This window comes from Anolis carolinensis, chromosome 3 (assembly GCF_035594765.1).
Source record: "Anolis carolinensis isolate JA03-04 chromosome 3, rAnoCar3.1.pri, whole genome shotgun sequence".
In the NCBI taxonomy this organism is placed as follows: domain Eukaryota; kingdom Metazoa; phylum Chordata; class Lepidosauria; order Squamata; family Dactyloidae; genus Anolis; species Anolis carolinensis.
The window spans coordinates 18,461,856-18,482,484 of record NC_085843.1 but is presented as its reverse complement, the minus strand read 5'-3'; the positions used below and the strand labels follow the sequence as shown (position 1 = coordinate 18,482,484).

Sequence of the window (20,629 nt, the reverse complement as noted above, 5' to 3'; positions counted from 1 at the left end):
CAGAGTTTGTACGTTGTTGGTTGCCAGACCACTCATACATTGCACATGTGCTGAGGCAAAGTTGCCATTCCTAGTAGATATGGCTGGCCATCTACAGACTTCTTTCATGTAGACAACACATCCCAATTTCCCTTCTGTAAATAACCCTGTCACTTATGTCCCAGAGCAAAACAAGATCTGCTGGGTATATTTTGCAGTGCCAGCTTGTTTTTCTGGAGAAAATTCTCTGAAAACGAAGACAGATCATTTTAAAGAGAAACCTACCTAAACTAGCCCAAGTGAGGCTTATTGTCAGGCCCTGCTCTCAGGACTCAAATAGTGAAGGGGAAGAGAAGGTGGAAGTGCCAGCTGCTGTGTTTGAGAGGTGCAGCTCCCAGCAGCTACCCAACTTGAAGCTGGAAAGAGCAGCCTAAGAGTAGCAACTCTCAGCAGCCTCAAGAGGAAAGCTCAGAGATACTTATTTTGCTGGAACACAGGCAAGAAAGGGAAGGCCTCAGACGGTACCACCACCTTTGTCACAAACGTTTGGCAATCAAGCTACAGCAATGAAATAAGGTTGGGCTATAAATCTAGCAGCTGTAACTCCAACCTTTGTTGCTGACAACTGACTTATTTTTTTCTGATATATGTTTAATTCAGTGAAGATTGAGGGAATTTTGACTGACAGCAAACAAAGTACAATTTTATTCTGAAATTTGGATCTTTCAGTCTTACATTATAGTCTTGAGCTTGTTTACAATCAGAATTTTCATGTCTTCAGTTCCTTTCTCCTTTTTTTGAATATTTTTTATTACATTACTATTAATTTTGTTACAAAAAAAAGAAAAATCTTTACAATTCATATAATTAAGTCTTTTCCTTCCCCCAGTGTTCTACCCGTTGTGCTCCCCATCACCGGAGTCCATTTCTTTATAGTCCAACCAGTACCTCATTTCTTCTGGTGGGGGTTGATTCCCATCTTCTCTCCTTAATGTTTCTTCAATAAATTTCTTCCATATACTTTCAAAATCATTTTTCTTCCTTAGGCCTTTTTTGACATAGAAATTGCATGTTTATAATGCCGATATCTCTGGTTCCTTCCACCAGACCTTGGCTTCAGGATAGTTTATTCTTTTGGATTACCCGGATGGACTTATTGATTGATTTCCTTGTGTGGTCCTTGGACAGATTGACTACATTAGAGCTCTTGTTCCTTTTGCTCTGTTGATACCTTTTGGCTTGTACTTTCCGGAGAAGAAAAAACAGATTCCTAATTTTGTTTGCTGGACACTTTGCTCTACCTTACTGAATAGTACAGCTTTACAGGCTTCACCTACACTTTCATGTGAAGCCATGAGGTGCCAGTGCTTCCTTCCTCCCCTTCTCCCTCCTTCCACTATGCCTTCTTCTACTTCTCCTCCTACTCATCCTTCCTCCTTCCTCTTTCTTCTTTGAAAACACATTTGGTTACAAATTTCCCAGTGACAGTAAAAATCCAAATGAAGACATTCACCCATCCATTGGTCAGAAAACAATGTACTTTGTTAGATGGACTTTGTATGCAGTGAGGTTTCGCTTTCACATAACTGGTTCATTTTGCGCAAAAGCATCAAGAAGGATAAGTTATACTTATGTGAAAAAAGGGGAACCAAAGACTTTAATGCTTTGCTGAAGGTAGCTAAAAATAGGAGCAATTTCTTCCCTTAAAAATGATCCAGGGGCTTTGATGAAAGGGGAAAACTGACAGTGAAAAACACATCCTGATGCTGACTCCATGAAGAGGAAATTGTTGACTTTCTTTAAATGGTTGGTTTCATGGAATGCCTCAAATGCTTTAAGCACAAAGAGACTTGTTTGAGATCCACATGTGATGGGGAGGAAATAATATTTGAGCTAGGATTTGTGCTGTAACTTTTGAGGCCCTTTCGCCTGGATTCTGCAGGCTTTTACAACTTTTGCCTTGGTATCATTTCCAGAGGTCTAATGATATTGAAACAATGACAAACAATATTGGGGCAACTAAAGATGCATTATCAGGTTGAGTATTAATAGCTTGTAAACTGACAATATAAATGTTAACAAATGATATACTATAGTCTGGGACCTGGAAAAACTAATACAAAGAGTAAAGAAAACACTGAATGGGGAAAATAGACAGTTTTATAGAAAATTGGTTTCTTTTTATTAGCTATATTAATCATGAACGGGACATGTGGAAGTGAGCTCCTAAAATGATGCATTTAGATAAAGTAATGGATGTTTTGGGTTATAGTACTTTTTATCTATAACTATTGTAATATGATCTATTAACAGTAACATTGGCTGGAATCCTGTATCAGCTTGTATTTAACTAAGTAACTTCAGTTGATTTGACCTTCTCATCCACCACAAATCTGGTTTTCTCTTTGAACCGTTAGGAACAACTATGTGCCAATGCATAAAATATATACCCAATCTTCAGAATTGCTGTTTCAGTTGCCCAAAAGATAACATCTAGTCTCCCATAAAATATATTGCTTTTATATCGTGCATTCACAAGACCAAAAAATAAATAGTCTTTGTTAAAAGTTAACATAGTTGGTTTACTTAGAAAACTTCATGTATTCAGTTTACAGGTACATTGCTTATTGGTTCAAAGTTTAAACAGTCTGTTCTTTTAGCATTTTGTTTCAGTCTCTTCTCTGTTGCATACAGACCAAAGCTCTCTTCTGATACTGTACTCAACTAACTTCTAATGCATACTGACTACTGTACAATAATCAGTTGTACACTGTACTGACTTCTAAAATAGAGTCTCAGTCTGAATAGTCCCAGATCTGGTCTGTAGTCCCTCTCACAATGTCAGACAACATAGAGTTAAGGGAAACTGCATACGAATATAAACATACAATATAGTAAGCAATCTCAATCATATACATAACAAATAACTAATATAGGAGGCTTGTAGAAGGCTGAATGTCCAACAAAGATGCATGTACATTTTAGAATTATTGCAATTTGATGCTACTGGGATCCTGGGAGTTGTAGTTTTCCCAGGGTCTTTAAATATCTTTTCAAAAGAGTGATGGTGCTTTAGCAACAGCACACCTCAGGATTCCACAGCATTGAGTCATGGCAATTAAAGTAGTGTCAAACTGCATGAATTCTACAATGTTGATGCATTCAAGTTTGTAGTGACCACTTGCAAATCAAAAATTTAAATGGGTAGATTCGTAGAAGCAATAAGAAAAAGATGCCAAGATTTGTATTATAAAATTCAAAATAGGAAAATAGGAGAGGGTTGAGACACTGCTGCAAAAATGTCTGAGTTTTGACGAAAGAAAAATGGGAGAGGGTTCCCCAAGGCAGTTCCAAGGTTACTGATGTACCAAAGATAACTTTCCCAAGCTCGATGTACTTAACATTATCGTTCATTCTGAGAACAGCAGTCCAACTTTGCATTAGTATTCATGTGGTGTGGTTCATTCAGTTTTGCTCCAAGTTCCTCCTTTCATACCAGGAGGAGTTAATGACAAAGAGCATACATAATAAAATGGAATATTTCTCTCTATCAGCGCATTATATTCTTAAAAACCTCTCTGCATTTTCTATCCCACTTGCCTGACATCCTCCCATTATAATTCACCCTCCTACATAGTTCCCTGACCCACGTTTGTCTTAGGAATAATTTCGGCATCACCTGAAAGTCGTGCTTGCTAAATGCTGAACTTGCTTCCCTTGCTCCTGTTACCATTAATAGGTTTGGCATTGACTGACAGCTCTGTTGTCCTAAATTTCTCATTGTGCGATTCAAAAGGACTTGAGACAACTTGGGCTTTGTGAGAAATGGAACAATACTGGAGACATCATTAAGATACAAGCTGACCTATGGATGTTTCAATTAGGGAATATTTTAAATCCCATTTTGCCAGCAGACCCACTCTCTCACATTTAAAAAAATTGAAGAGGTACAATTAAATCTCACCTTTCCTCCCATGTGTTCAAGGGTGTGTACATAGCACCTTTCCTCCTTACTTAATCTGCACAATAATGTAGGGAAATAGGTCAAGTTGAATGAGATTGCTGCCCAACATTATCAATGAATTTCATAGACATGGGGAGACTTGGACTTGAATCTCTGTAGACTTTGGATGAGTATATACTGGCTGTTAAAACCATGGCCAAAGTCTGCAGCAGAAATAAGATGATGGTTCAGTAAGACTGAGATTGTGGTTCAGTAAGGCTGAGATCGCCCCACTGGTCCATCATCTCACCTATTTCTGCATTTTCAAGTAGGAGGATGGGACTGATCTTCCCACTTCTTAATGGATGTGCAGACTCTTCTGTTGATATTAGAATGGGGAGCCCACAATGGCCAGGAGTTTTCATGGATCTCTGTGGTTGACTTGGAGTCATTATAAATATGTGAGGGAAAATCATAGGGAGGAGGGAGCAAGCTTGTTTTCTGCTGCCCTGGAGACTAGGACGCAGTACAATGAACTCAAACTACAGGAAGGGAGATTTCACCTGAACATTAAGAATAACTTCCTTACTGTGAGAGCTGTTCTGCAGTGGAACTCTCTGCCACGGAGTGTGGTGGAGGCTCCTTTCTTGGAGGCTTTTAAGCAGAGGTTGGATGGCCATCTGTTGGGGGTGCTTTCAATATAATTTTCCTGCTTCTTGCCAGGGGGTTGGACTGGATGGCCCACAAGGTCTCTTCCAACTCTACAGTGGCTACAGTGACAGTTACACAGGCATGATTTAGCTCTTTTTCCCTGATCTGATGAACATCAGGAAAGGGTGATGGTGGTGGTGTCCCATCTGGACATCAGACCATTCCAAATTCAACCAAATCCAGCTGTCAGGTGGTTCCAAAACAGCAGGAGACCCCAGAGTTTCCAGCAAATTCCATAACATTATCACTTTGCTTGAAGCAGGGGAAACCTGGGGTGGAGGAGATATTGGGCTTTGGGAGACTGTTAGAAGGGGCAGGGTTCAGGGCCCAGGGGTCACATTTAACTTTTGGACTCAGTACCTTTGAAGTCTCATTAGATTCTGGAGAAATTTTCCAGAGTTCAGAAATCCCAGAATTCCTTACACAGTACATCTACTAGTCACATTGACTGGGGAATTCTGAGACTTTTAACCCAGAAAGTGATCTTCTCAAGAGACTGTTCCTCCTATGTACTTATTTAAGTTAACTTCATGTTTCCAACCTTGCCTGAAATCCAGAAAGCTGTTCCACCTTGTGAAAATGATTTGTCCTAGTCCAGATTTGCCTTAGTGTTCAATGTTCTTTCTTTGTATGTATATATATATATATATATACAATATAATTTACAATAATATATAATAATTATAACATATTGTATATACATATAATATTCATAATATTATATTGTAATACAATATAATACTAATAATACAATATAATAATATTAATTATATATTATATTTTACATGTAATATTACTAATAATATTACAATATATCAATACAGTACAATATAGTAATTTATTACCAGTATTGTACTATGCTAATATAATATTGTATGTAAATTTTAATTTGTAAGCCGCTCTGAGTCCCCTTTGGGGTGAGAAGGGCGGCATATAAACGTAGCAAATAAATAAATAAATAAATTTGTATGTTTGTTCAAATTATATACAGCCCCAGGATGCATATCATTTTAAGAATCAGATTGGCTTGAAACGTTAAAAGAAATGAGCTCATTGAAAGTTGAATTTATTTATTTATTTATTTATTTATTTATTTACAGCAATTTACCTTCAATGCCTTTTAATTTCAGTTAAAATGACAAAAATAGTTACATAATTTTTTTAAAAAAATATCATGCCCATTGACTAGAGAAAGCATTATAAAAATGTCTTAGTGATATGTGCAAAAATTCTTTGGTTCCCTAATCAAAACACCGACCAGAATGTATAGGTATCTTGTTGTTGTGTGCCTTCTAGCTGTTTCTGACGTATGGTCACCATAAGGCAAACTTATCACAAGGATCTGACTTGGAAGAGAGATAGGAAACAAATTTCAGTGACAAAGTACAAATCCTATTGATCAGTCGCAGTTAAGGATCAGATTGCCTCGTTTAGAACTATCTGAACTTTCTAAATATCTTTCAAAGGGACACCAGTCTATAATGTACACAAGGAACCTTCTAAAGTTTTCCTGGCATCCTTAAGCCAATGCTAAATCAAACTGAGAGGAGCTCTTCCATTACAAGTAACAACTATTTGACAACAAAAATGCTATTATGTACTGAATATACTCACATATAAGTCTAGAAATTTTTGTTTAAAAAGTGACCTGCAAAACCTAGGTTGACTTATCCATAAGTCAATGTAAGCATTGTATCTTCATGCTTAGAAAACAAAGGAATCATTCCTTTCTCTGACTAGAGTGGAGAAAGGCAACAGTTTCGTCTGTCCTAGGAGAACCAAGATGAAACACCAACCATCCTCTATTCCCTCCACAATGGCCTTACTTCTGGCCTTTTTGAATGGCCTGGATAATGAAATGGCAGCAGTCACAGCTTTTTGACATGACCCTTCCAAGGTCTGGTGCTTCCTCTTTGCAATATGACTGTTGTTTTATCCATGAGTCATATCAAAGTCCATAATTGTGGCCCCTAAACTAGACTTGGCTTATACACAAAGTCAATTTATGCATGAATAAATATGGAACTGGAGCCATGGTGGCGCAACGAGTTGAACTCTTGTGCCGGATGAACTACTGACTTGAAGGTTGGGTTACTGACCTGAAGGTTGCTGGTTCTAATTTGCAAGATGGGGTGAGTTCCCATCTGTCAGCTCTAGCTTGCAGGGACATGAAAGAAGCATCCCAACAGGATGGTAACACATCTGGGCGTCCCTAGGCAACGTCACTGTAGACAACCAATTCTCTCACACCAGAAGTGACTTGCAGTCAAGTTGCTTCTGACATGAATATATATATATATATAGAACTTGCAAAGCAGTTTGGATTTGTGGCAATCCTATGAAGGAGAGGCCTCTACAAGCCCTTATCATCAACAACCCTACTCAGGTACTCTTGCAGACTCAGGGCCAGTCTTTCTTGATTTCATTTCCCTTTGTACAATATAGTCTTCCTCTTTTTCTACGGCCTTCCATTTTACCAAGCATTATCACCCTTTCCAGCGAGTCTTGTCTTCTCATGATATGGTCAAAATAATAGAACTGTAGTAGTCTGCCCACTTTGTGGATCTATGTCCCTGAAGTTCCTTTACTCATTATCTAACTTCTTAGTGTCATTGCCCACCATCCTTTTTTTCAAAGCATTAGCAGGAATTCCAGCCCATGGAGGCATTAGCAATCTAATCCAGAGATTATGATGTGATGGATGACTCATGGAAGCAATATCTACATTGCAACTGTTCCCTGACAATCATAAATGCTATAAAAAGCCTAACAGCATTTTTCTATTTTTTTTTATTATATAAAGAGAACCTAGCAGAGTGTGATGAGAAGCCCCTGGAAACCACATTAAACTATTTCACAGGCCTTGACAGACAAATCAATTTGTTACCTAACTTTTTGCAGAATACGATGTCATTCCTGAGCTAACTGAATTAAGGGAACCTGGAAGTCCCAGCAGGGAGAACAGAATAAGCCATCAGAGAACTCTGATAGCTTAGTGTCATTCATGTGACAGTGATCATTTAACACATTCTGATGCTAGATAGCAGATATGTATGTTTTGTGTTGTTGCTGTGCAACTTCAATTTGTTTCTGACTTATGGCAACCTTAAGTCAAAGATATCACAGGCATCCCTAGATGGAATTGTGGAAGTTGAAGCCCAAAACACCTGGAGGGCCTAAGTTTGCCCATACCTGATCTACACTGTAGAATTAATGTGGTCTTACACCAATTTTATTGCTATGGCTCGCGTGCTTTTAGTTCAATGCTATGGAATCCTGGTGTTATCAAGAAATTGACCCTCCTTATAATTAAACACGAAAGGACAGAGATGAATTAAGAATGAATTATATAAAGTTATATGGAACTATCAGAAACTGGCAGAGCTTCAGCCTTATAAATGGCTGGGGGCTGTTCACCCTGCTTCTGTTCATTTGACCCACCCATGAATGAAGACCAGCCACACACAAAAGGAAATGCACATAATCTTCTTAATTAAAAACATCACCCTAAGGAAAGACAGCTGAAAAGGAAATGAAAAAATCAATCAGAGATAGTTACTGTATGTCCATAGGAAAATTCCATTTTCTCTAGAAGTCTACTCTGTTTCATTCATTCAATTTAAAAGAGCTCATTCACAAATCATTTTAAATATTTATTTCATGCTTACATAATGTCAGTGGGTTGCCGGTCTAGACAAACCAAACAGATTACAAACCCTTTCCCCCTTCTAACCTATAACCTGGGAATGTGTGTATGTATTTTCAATGTCGTGGGCTGGTCCATGAGGTCACAAAGAGTCGGAAGCGTCTGAACAAATAAACAACATTTTCAATGTACCTGATCCCAGTACAAGAGGCTACCTGGGAACATCTGTGCAGGCACATTCAATTTGCCTAATTCTATCACAATGAGACCAGAGGTGGAAGGAAGGAATTTGCTCTAAGCAAATAAGGCTATCAGAGTTGAAGATCATACTAAGCCCATTAACAAAATACCTCTTCTCATTGGTATGCTTCTTACTCTTGCTGGGGGATTTTCCAGCTTCGCATTAAGGTCAGCACATAGCTTCACCTATTGAATTGTTTGTCTCTTACAATTTCTCAGAATGGTTTACCTTTGTGTACACTCAGCCCGAATTGTTAAACCAATGTCATGTTTGCCATATTTCTGGGTGTTGCACCCCCTTTTAGGGGCAGATCAATGGAGATCTGTTTTGCTGGCAATCAGAGCACAGCAGGGTGATCCATCTAGCCCCACCTGCCAGTAAGTGAAGGTGCAAAGATTCAAAAAGGACTTTTGTTATAATTCTTTATCACAGTCTTGCTTGCTGATGGGAGTATGATTATCATATTGTGACAAGACCACCAGCAGAAAAGATGTCAATTACTCAGGGTCAGATGAAGTTGCTCCATTGTACATTTGTACTTACTTACACACTGTACATTTGCACTTAGCCCCGGTGGCGAAGTGTGTTAAAGCACTGCGCTGGAGACCGAAAGGTCCCAGGTTCAAACCCCGGGAGCGGCGTGAGCGGTCACTGTTAGCTCCAGCTCCTGCCAACCTACCAGTTCGAAAACATGCCAATGTGAGTAGATCAATAGGCACTGCTCCGGCGGGAAGGTAACGGCGCTCCATGCAGTCATGCCGGCTACATGACCTTGAAGGTGTCTACAGACAACGCTGGCTCTTCGGCTTAGAAATGGAGATGAGCACCAACCCTCAGAGTCAGACATGACTGGACTTAACGTCAGGGGAAACCTTTTACCTTTTACTTAGGCGATCCCTCATTGTATGGATATGATCGCCTTCCAAGTATAGTGTCCTGGCGGTGGGTACGGAGCCCTATTCTTGACCCGCATGGTCTTCCATGGTGAGGACACCAGTTTCCAGGTGGAAGGTGGTCCAATCAGGGTTGGCTTGATGTGCCTTCCTCTTGGCACGTTTCTCCCTTTTGCCCTCCATTCGTGCCTCTTTGGATTCCACAACACTGCTGGTCATGGCTGACCTCCAGCTAGAGCGCTCAAGGGCCAGGGCTTTACAGTTCTTGGTGTCTATGACACAGTTTTTAAGGTTAGCTTTAAGCCCATCTTTAAATCCCTCTTCCTGTCCACCAACATTCTGTTTTCTATTCTTGAGTTGGGAGTATAGTAACTTCTTTGGAAGATGGTGATTGAGCATTTGGAAAATGTGACCAGTCCAGAGGAGTTGATGGTGTAGGCGCATCGCTTCAATGCCAGTAGTCTTTGATTCTTCCAGCATGCTGACATTGTCCGCCTGTCTTCCCAAGAGATTGGCAGGATTTTTCAGAGGCAATGCTGATGAAATAGTTGCAGGAGTTGAGTTGAGTTGAATCCCTCAATGGATTGTCACCTTGTCGTGGTGAGGGGGCTTACATGTTCCAATGAACCCGTGGGCATAACTACTGGACTCATGCACTCTCAGGGGGGTCTGCAGGGGAGGTTCCAAACCGAGCACAATCCGAAGACCTCAACAGCGGATCATGCGAAAGATAACATGGTACATGTTACAGAGGTTATAAAGATGGAAGAAGCCTGCAAAAGGATTAAGAAGCCAATGTTATCGTCTTAACCATGCCACTGGTTGGGACCCTCACTCTGTGAAGATTGTGTGTTGATTGGCTGTGCACACATTTAAAAAACTCACGCACAGGCATCTTCCAAGAACTTGGAAGGCCATCATACTCAGATAACAAGGGGTTGCCTAAGTAACTAGGGGCAGAAACAACAAATAACAATTGTTTATTTTTCCTGCCATGCGGAACCACCAACCAGCAATGACAGAAGGATTTCCCAGCCAACAGAAGCTAATCAGAGGCTGGTGTAAGTACTCCGAATAGCTGTCAAAGGGAATAAATATGCTCTGTATTTTCCAATGCTTCATGTGAGTACTTTGAGCACTAGCTCTGTTGATATCCTCTTTGGCCACTGGGAATTAAAGACCTCTTCTCATTGGTATGTTTCTGCTTTTACTCTGTCTGTGTCCGATTTGGCCTTCTGGAAGTATCTGCGGCACTCCAGTTACTGAAATCTACGATTTAGTGGAACTGAAATCACTTAACACTGTGAGTTGTAGTTTGATGACTTTTTGATGGAGCCGGCTAAAGATCTTGCAAAAACTCCATGACATTGAGCCATGGCAGTAAAATGCTGTCAAACTGCATAAATTCTATAGTGTAGATGCATCCTACATTTTCTAATTCTAACTGAAAGCTTATATCATACACTCCTAGTGTAAATCTCTGCATCCCCACAGTTAAGCAGTAGTTGTTGTACTGGCCACCAATCATTTTTTAACCAATTGCAGATCTGTGAATGTGCTTATTTCCCCACTTTGTAATGCAATAGGAAATACAAATAAAAACTTTTCTACAAGCTGCAGTTTGCTCAATCAAAGCCCTTCATTGTATAGGGCTGTTGATTTTCTGGAGAAGTGGATAGTGTAGAGATGGGCAAATGTATGAGTTTTGTTTCTATACTTGAATTTTCCTGCTTTTCAGACAAACAAAAGTAAACTGAATTGAAATCTCCACTTCTTCCTTTGGGATAGATCAACCTGTCAGTTTCACTCCTCCCCATCTTTGTATTTTGTAGATTTTGATAAGTTTTGATCGGGAACAATCTGAAAAGAAATTCTATCTTGTCTCCTGGGAAATTTGTAAATCATTCTTGGCCGCAGATGGACACAAATGTTAAATACTGGCCTAAATAGGATTGATTCTCATGTCTAGAGGAAGGCCAGTGAGTCATTTGACTTAATGTACATGTTGAGTCCACCTTCACTAGTTGATCCAGTGGGTCTACTTTGGTTGAGACTCACAAAGAGGATTGTGGGCAGTATTTATAAACTGAATATTTGTGATTTATCCTTGCTGTTCCTCTGAAGGAGATGCAGAGAGATAAAGTGCAATATTATTTGGGAAGATAAGCAAATTCATTTTGCAAACTCTAAAGAATGCACACAGTCGCCTCCTGCAGAGCTGAGATCACAGTAGTGGAAAATAATGGCACTGAACACAGTGCTTGAAACATACTTACATAAATAATACACGTCACTCCTTGCAAATGCATCCATTGATTCTGAGATAATTTTTAGCCATGGGGAGCAGATAGGTGAACTGTTTGACCTCCATAACAAATTCAGTGATAGGAGTACTACCTGCATCCCAATTCAGATTCTTCTAAAAAGTTTTGTGGATTGAAAAAGAGAATTCTGGTTAACTGTGAAACAAATTGTGCCATATAGTGCCCTTGTGGAATGTGGCATTCAGCAGACCCAGCACTAAGCATGACATAATGGCACATTACTCTGTACTGGATCCACTCTGAGCTTTTCACCAAGAGATCATCATATCAATGTTGTTATTAGCCAGTGGTCTGGTATGAGTTCTATATATGGACATATGTCTGCATTTAATTTATACCATACCTTTCTCCTTGCACAGGGGTCAGATTGTTATTGAGTACACAACAAATAAAGGATGCAAAAATGGATTGCAGTAGAAAAAGCTTACGGAGTGGAAGGACCCCTTCTAATGGAACATCTTTGTGGTCTCCTGGATGAAACCAAGGTGTGGCTATTTCCTCCAGGGATGCCTGATGGCCTTCATATCAGCTGGGTGATGATGCTACTGCAGGTATGATACTTATCTTTACAGAAGATATCCAAGTTGTTGGAACCCACTTAGCGATCGATCCATTAAGAATCAGTCTAAGGCAGTGGTTCTCAACCTGTGGGTCCCCAGGTGTTTTGGCCTACAACTCCCAGAAATACCAGCCAGTTTCCAGCTGTTAGGCTTTCTGGGAGTTGAAGGCCAAAACATCTGGGGACCCACAGCTTGAGAACCTTAAACTCTAAGGCTAGTGGTTTTCAAGTTGTTGTAATCTATGAGTAGATAGAGTCTACATCAGATCGAGTCTTTACTTTAGTCTATATTTGAGCAAAATGCCCAAATACAGAATCCACCAGCCACCACTATTATTCTGTCACCATGGATATTTTTGTGTAAAAAATGTATTCAATTTATAGTGATCACATAGTCAGGAACAATGTGCAGGCAGTCTCCGACTCCGGCTTCTAGTTGCAAATGAGAGTGAGACAACAGGAAATGAGAGAATTCTACCCCTAGGAAGTGAAATTAATTCTTCTAAGAGTTATCATGAGTAAAAGATGATTTCACAGAAGCGTTGTGACCAATCGTTTCCACAACAATCCAAAAATCTCAATATCGAATTGTCACAAGGACAGAAAGTGAGGTAGAATCTCCTGAACAGAGGCACAGACAGCAAAATAAAAATTACAAGAGTGTTAACTCTTCCCTCTGCTACCCCCCAAAAAAGTTGGAGTTACTCTTAAAAATGTACCTGTTCCAACTTACATACAAATTCAACTTAATAACAACATGCAGAGCCTTTCTTGTTCATAATACGGGAACTGCCTGTATATGTAAAGGACCTGGGCATTCAAATTATTGCTGAAAGAAGGTGAGGCCTCCTCTTTTTATGATCTCAGAATGAGGTGGTGGGAAATATGATGATCTCTGCAATTATTATGATTACCCTGCTTTTTATCTCCAAAAATGAAACTCAAAGTGGCTTACAGTAAAATGGATACAATTTAAAACACCAAAAAACATACAAACATTAAAATAGAATTAAATATTAATGGTATTAATTATTTATATCACGCCACCATCTTCCAAAAAGGACTCGGGATGGCTTACAGAGCAGCACATAATAGTGCTACACAAAACACATAAAATACATTAGCATTTATAAATATCAGTAACAATATCAATAAACAATAAACAATACCAAATAAGCCAGTGGTTTCTAACCTTTTTTTTTTTTTACCAGGGATGACTTTGACCAAGGACTACTCTCCAACATTAGTACCAAAAGGGTTACAAATCAGTTTTTGGTCAACTTTAGATTCGGTTTGTTTATTTGGAGTGCTGATTCAGAAAATTGCATTGGCTAGACCACATCAGCTCTCGTTTATGATATAGAACATATGCCATCCAGTAGTCACCATCTGCTCACCCACAGAAAATCATATTGAATAATCTAGAGCTGATGTGGTCTATCCAATGCAATTTTCTGAATCAGCACCCCAAATAATCCTAGGAACAGGCCTAAAAATGAAGACACTAAGGTGCTCCTGCTTTCAGGTGCCACATGGAATGGCTCCGCTCAGGGGGAGGGAAGAGGAGGAGGAGGAGCAGCAGCCAGAAGGCTTGTTGACACACCTTTCTTGGGTAGTCAGCCTCTCCTCTCTCAACATCTCCATTGCCTTGGTGCTACAAGAAGGTTTCATGAGACCAGTCGCTCTTGTTGCAACAGTGGGGCCATGGAACATATTTTAGTTCTTGGGGACCACTGGTTGGGAACCACTGAAATAAACAGTTAAAATCCTTAAAACTGATTAAAAACCTATTATAGCGATGAAAATCCAGCATTCTAGATGATGTTCTTCCTCTCAGATCCCTTTCAAGTCCATAACAGACTTTGTTATGAATATCCTATGAATGATTTATATCAGGTATAGGCAAAGTGTCCCATGATAGCTTTGCCATAGGATCGCCATTATTCAAAAATGACTTGAAGGCACACTGCAACAAACCATGAGAAAGCCATCAACATGAAAAAGATATTTGAAGCTAAGAGGTTCTAACAATCACTTCATTAATTGGACAGATCCATATTTAGAAGTGGACTTTTCTCAAAGAACTTTCATGAATTAATAACTTTTTTCAATTATTCATATATTCCTGTCTGGCTCTGGGCATAAGTCTTCTTTTCTGTGTCTTTGACCAGCCAGGTTGACAAATAAAGTGGATGAAACGGAATCCGAAAACAAAATCAAGAAAGGTTACCATGTTTGTGGCTGTTTATCTTTAAAAAAGGGAGAGGGGGAAAGAAGACATGATAAAACCTCCAAATTATGCACCATGTGGAGGAGGAAAAGGAAGAAACATTTCTCTCTTAGTCCTTGAGTATCATCCACTGAAATTAAGTGGTAGGAGATTTGGGATAGATAAAAGGAAGCACTTCTTCAGTTGGTGCATAATTAAAACTGTGGAATTCACTGCCACAATGTAGTGATAGATGCCAATTTGAAAGGCTTTAAAAGAGGATTAGATAACTTCATGGAGATTACTGTCAGTGGCTTTAGTCAGAATGGCTCCACATCATCTCCAACATCAAAGCAATGTATCTCTTTGCATCGTTTGCTGAGAAAATATGAAGTAGAAAGTGTAATTGCACACATGTCCTAAAGGTGGTCTTCATATTGGCAACTGGTTGGCCAATGTAAAAAGAATGCTGAGCTAGGTTTGATCCTGCATGGTTATTCTTGTGTTATAAACCTTTTGAAATCTTACACTAGGCTAGGAGATGCCACGAAAGAGGAGCCATGAAAGTAGCCAATAAATAGAACCAAAGAAAAAGACCAGAACCAAATAACCAACTGGAGCAATGATAACCCAGGAGGATTTGGCTTGGTGCTACTGTATGTCCTTAGTTCAATCTACAGTTGGGTTGTAATCCTGGAGACCCTTCGCAGATGGGAGTTGTAACTCTAGTCTGAAAAATCTTGTTAGTGTTCTGAGATCATACTTGAGTGTTCCAGTTCATATAATCGTTTGAGTGTCTTAGTTCATAAAATCATTTGGAAGATACATTGGAGGCATATCATCTTTCAAAGTCCCTCAGAATTGCTAATAGGGCCCAGACTTGAATTTCCATGAGATGGGCTTCATATGTTTGACATTACTGTTTCACCTCCTTCTTTCATATTATCAACAAAGTTCTGAGAAGTGACATTTCCTTAAGGCAGCGTTTCTCAACCTGGGGGTCAAGGCCCCTGGGCGGGTCGTGAGGGGGTCACCAAAGACCATCAGAAAACACATATTAATTCACAGTGCCCTCTGGAAGTAGGTGAATTACATCTCCCCTCAATCACTGTCAATTCCTCCCAAATCCCTCCAGTATTTTCTGTTGGTAATGGAGATTTTGTGTGAGAAGCTTGGCCCAATTCTATTGTTGGTGGGGTTCAAGGGGCTCTCTGATTGTAGGTGAAGTATAAATCCCAGCAACTATAACTCCCAAATGTCAAGGCCTATTTACCCCAAACTCCACCAGTGTTCACATTTGGGCATATTGAGTATTTGTGCCAAGTTTGGTCCAGATTCATAATTGTTTGAGTCTACAGTGCTCTTTGGATGTCAGCGAATTACAACTCCAAAACTCAGTCAATGCCCATCAAACCCTTCCAGTATTTTCTGTTGGAGTTCTGTGTGCCAAATTTGTTTCAATTCCATCATTGGTGTAGACCAGAATGCTCTTTGGTTGTAGGTGAATTATAAATCCCAGCAACTACATCTCCCAAATGACAAAATCAATGCCCCCCAACCCTACCAGTATTCAAATTTGGTCATATCGGGTATTTGTGCCTAACTTGGTCCAGTGAATGAAAATATATCCTGTATATCAGATATTTATATTACAATTCATAACAATAGCAACATTACAGTTATGAAGTAGCAACAAAAATAATTTTATGATTGAGGGCCACCACAACATGAGGAACTGCATGAAGGGGTTGCAGCATTAGGAAGGTTGAGAACCACTGCCTTAAATGATATTCATATTTTTCACATTTTTTGTGCTGGGCTAGTGTTGCTTCCAGCAGCTTGCTGACCAGACTTTTGATGTAGTTTTCAACTTATCAAAGCTGTTGTTGTTTTCCAACAGAAATGGTGCTGGTCTTGTTCAAAAGAAATGAAGCGCTTTCATCTTCATGCATACTGATAAAACTGTTGGAGTACTATTTTTCAAAGGGAGAAATGTGAGTTGCAATTTTCCCACCAGCATAGATGGTGGTAGCAGAAGGGAAAAGCCCATGGTCTTAATGACCATGAAAGAAGGAAGGGTTTGGAGAAATAGGCTGTTGGAGTCAGCAGGTTTGATGTGCATTTGCTTCATGACCCCAGGAAAAGGGCAACTGCTAGCATAGGACACCAGCAGGATTTCAGCTGCTATTTACACCTCCCATGAAACAAATAACAGGTTTGTTTTTACAGCTAAGGCCCACAAAAGTAGATAGAGTTCAGCACGTTAGATAGCTTCTTTCAAGCTGAGAATGATTCCTAAAATCATAGAATTAGAAGAGACCACTTTTAGAAGGATGAGTGCAATTTGTTTCCCTTTACTCTCTCTAGGATGGTGTACAAAGGTCACAGAAGTCATAGAAGCGTAGAGTTGGAAGAGATCTCAAAGGTCATCCAGTCCAATGCCCTGCCATGCTGGAACAAACCATCAAATCACTCCCAACAGATGGCCACCCAACCTCTGTTTAAAACCCCACAGAGAAGGAGACTCCATCACACTCCAAGGCAGGGCATTCCATCGTGAAGCAACTCTTATAATGGTATCACACCAGGGAGGAACCTTATGAATTCTCAGCTACAGAGGTTCTCTCTTTGTCAAACTATATTTGTCAGAGTTCTGTAGGCAGTAGGAATGCAAGGCTTCCTGCTTTACAGCTCTGGTGTGATAATGTGGTTACCATCAGGAAGTTCTTCCTAATCTCGTAACCTCTTATGTTTTGCTATTTTGGTTGTGAAATCATTTTGCACTGGTAACTTCAAGGATGAATTTAGTAGGAGCTGTTAGCTTTCATGTAAATAGAGCAGTGAAACCTCCTTTCCCCCTTGCTAGATTGTCACCTTGTTGTTTTGGAAAGTCAGGCAGACAAATATCAGCATTCTGGAAGAAACAAAGACCACCAGCATCAAAGCCATGATTCTTTGCCATCAACTTCACATGACCGGCCATGTTGTCCAAATGTCCGATCACTGTCTCCCAAAGCAGCTACTTTACTCTCAGCTCAAGAATGGAAAACAGAATGTTGGTGGACAGTAAAAGAGATATGGGCTTCAAACAAAACTAAAAAGTGTGGAATAAACACTGAGAACTGGGAAACCCTGACACTTGAGTGTTCAAATTGGAGGTCAGCTGTCAACAGTGCTGTGAAATTCAAAGAGGCATGGATGGAGGGTGAAAGGAAGAAACGTGTTGAGGGGCAGGCACATCAAGCAAACTTTTGTTGAGGCCGCATTCCATCTGAAAATGTATGTCCTCATTGAGAAAGACCATGAGGATCCAGAATGGTCTTTCTCTACAGTCACTTATGGACCCACCACCAAGAATCTATCACTGGGAGACAATCATATTTGCCATGAGTGATAGCCTATCATGAAACCCCATTGAAAATATGTCCTACAAGGAGTGATTTAGGAAACTGGACATGTTTAGCCTCGAAAACAACAAGTTAATAAATGAACTGACAGCAATGTTTAAGTATTTGAAATGATGTCATATTGAGGAGACAGAAAGTTTGTTTTCTGCTACCTCGGAAACTAGGACATGGAGCAATGGGTTCAAACTTTTAGGAAAAGAGATTCCTCAAGCCAGAGGCCCCTTCTACATTGTCATATAAAATCCATATTATCTGCTTTGAACTGGATTATATGGCAGTATAGACTCATAAAATCCAGTTCAAAGCAGATAATGAGGATTTTATATGACAGTAGAAGGGGCCTCAGAAAAGCTGGTTGGAAATCTATAGTGAAAATGGAGCAACTTTTTTCAAGCTCTCTTTAAGCTTGGTCATGTTGGATTACTTTGCAGTGCTGCTAATGATTCAGAACGTAGACAACAGCTGGGTTTACCCTCCTGTGTCTCAAGAATGATTAATCCCTTTCTCTCTGTCTCCCCTGCTTTTCCCAATAGGTTTTAGAAGAGGAAATTTCAGATCAAGCATATGAAACTATTGGCTGTTTAATGTTTCCAGTTATCAACTAGAAGGGCTAGTGAGGAGATTTGCCATGCTCTGTAACTCTCAGCTAAAGAAATACAAAATTGTAAACGTTTCTACAAAATGATTGCCTGTTCAGAGTGGCTAAGAGACGCTCAGCATGAGAAACCAACACTATTTCTTTCCTTTGTCTCCAACCTGCTAGAGGAATACTGATGAACAGCAGTAGGAGACAATACTACTGATGCCAACTAGCATGCCCCTAGAAGACCTCACCTGCTCCTGATACCTGAAATGCATTAGCCTGGGAAAACCCTGTAATGGAAAGCCTTATTTTATTGGGGATTTTTGTCTATGTTATTTAATGTTAATTCAGTGGTAAAGGTGGGCAGGAGTTAGCTACTGCTGATTGGCTATGTGTCACCATGGTAATGTAGCTGCTTCTGTAGAAATGTGGCTGTTTCGAGGTTAGCAAGAAGGGGGCGGAGCTAGCTGGATGAAAAAGGAGGGAATGTTTTAAAAAGAGTTCAGTTATTGAAGTTCTCTAGCCGGTGAGCTAGGAAGAAGACGTCTGGAGTCAGTTATGTTCAGGTTCTAACGAGAGAGCTAGAAATAAGTTGTCTGAAGAGAAACATAAAAAAAGGAAAGTATGGTATATAGTATGTAAGTACTGTAGGTGATGTAATATTATCTTCTATATAAACAACTTTTAGTGGCACTTGTTATACAAGCTGCAAACGAAGGGAATTATGGAGTCGTATTTAACATCAATATAAACTGGGTTTGGCTAGAAACAGTGGTAGATCATAGCCCCGTCCCTATGGAATCTCTTACGTTTAGTAGTAGTATATATTGCAATGAATATTTTACTCAAGGTATCCACTATTTGTATTCTCATTCACTACATTAGTGTAGTTCTTAACACAAAGGAATACACTCAGCAACACTTAAAAGCACTGTTTCTAGCCAAACCCAGTTTATATTGATGTTAAATACGACACCATAATTCCCTTCGTTTGCAGCTTGTATAACAAGTGCCACTAAAAGTTGTTTATATAGAAGATAATATTACATCACCTACAGTACTTACATACTATATACCATACTTTCCTTTTTTTATGTTTCTCTGTAGATTATAGACACCTGCGTTTTTGAGTTGATAAGTTGTCTGAAGTCAGTTAGGTTTAGATTTCCAGCAAGATAGAGCCGAGGAAAAGGAATACTGTTGAGACAAAGTTTCAGTCAAGTGGTAGATGTTAAAGAATGAAAGATATTATCTATATTATGTATAAATGAAACTGAAGAAGTAAATCTTTGCAACAAGTTACGCTTTTTGGACTAAAGAAACCATAAATAAATAATTCTTTGTTTTTAATAAAGATGGTGTTCCTGAGTGGTGAATTGCTCTACCTAGAGTCATCGGAAGATTTGTCTCACATACTTCTCCTCAGTGTCACATCATCTCATACATGTACATGCACAGACTCAAGTGTTTATAGCTGGCAGTGGCTGGGATCCTGAAAGAAGGATTGCCCCCTGCCATAGTGGGATTTGAGAGATCCCATATTAAAAAGGTGTGGCAAAGGTGTGGGATATTAAGAAGAAGATTCCCTTAGCCTAAATGTAAAGGGCTTTGGGCAGAGTGTCCCACATTAATGGTGGCAGTGGTTGGGATCTTGAAAGAGAGATGTCCCCCTGCCTGTTTGAGAAGCCACTCTCATGCCTTTTTGAAGTGAGCCTTGCACCCCCCCCCCCCCCAAAAAAAATGGGTCAATAGAAAACGGATCTTTCAGCACCCAATAGCGAAAACAGATATCTGCCCTTCTAATTTCAGGAGGATCAGGTCCCCCACTGAAAGCTGGGACACGAAATGGGTCAAGGTTTGCCCGGATTGCACAATCCTACAAAGAAAATATTTCTGGGGCAGAGCAAATTGTCTCTTTCTTTGTGTAATTGTTTCATAAATCTTCCACAGCTCATTCATAACTCCCTTCCTTTTAGCTCTTCTCTTTATAGCATTTATTTCACATATTTTATTGTACCTATAGGCTGTATTTATAGTATCTATAAAGTATCTTCACTATACGTAAGGTTGATCTTAAAGCCCGTTTTCTTCTCTTGTTCTTTATTCTTCCTCCCCACTCATACTTTTCTGAGGT

At 39.6% G+C, this 20,629-nt stretch overlaps 1 long non-coding RNA gene across 1 annotated transcript; it reads left to right on the top strand.

The window, feature by feature from the left end:
- Positions 1–9,776: 9,776 nt before the first annotated feature.
- On the top strand, positions 9,777–19,885 carry LOC134297334 (uncharacterized). The gene is made up of 2 exons (XR_010004035.1): positions 9,777–12,288; positions 18,446–19,885. It is a non-coding gene; the product is annotated as an uncharacterized LOC134297334 (long non-coding RNA).
- Positions 19,886–20,629: the final 744 nt, after the last annotated feature.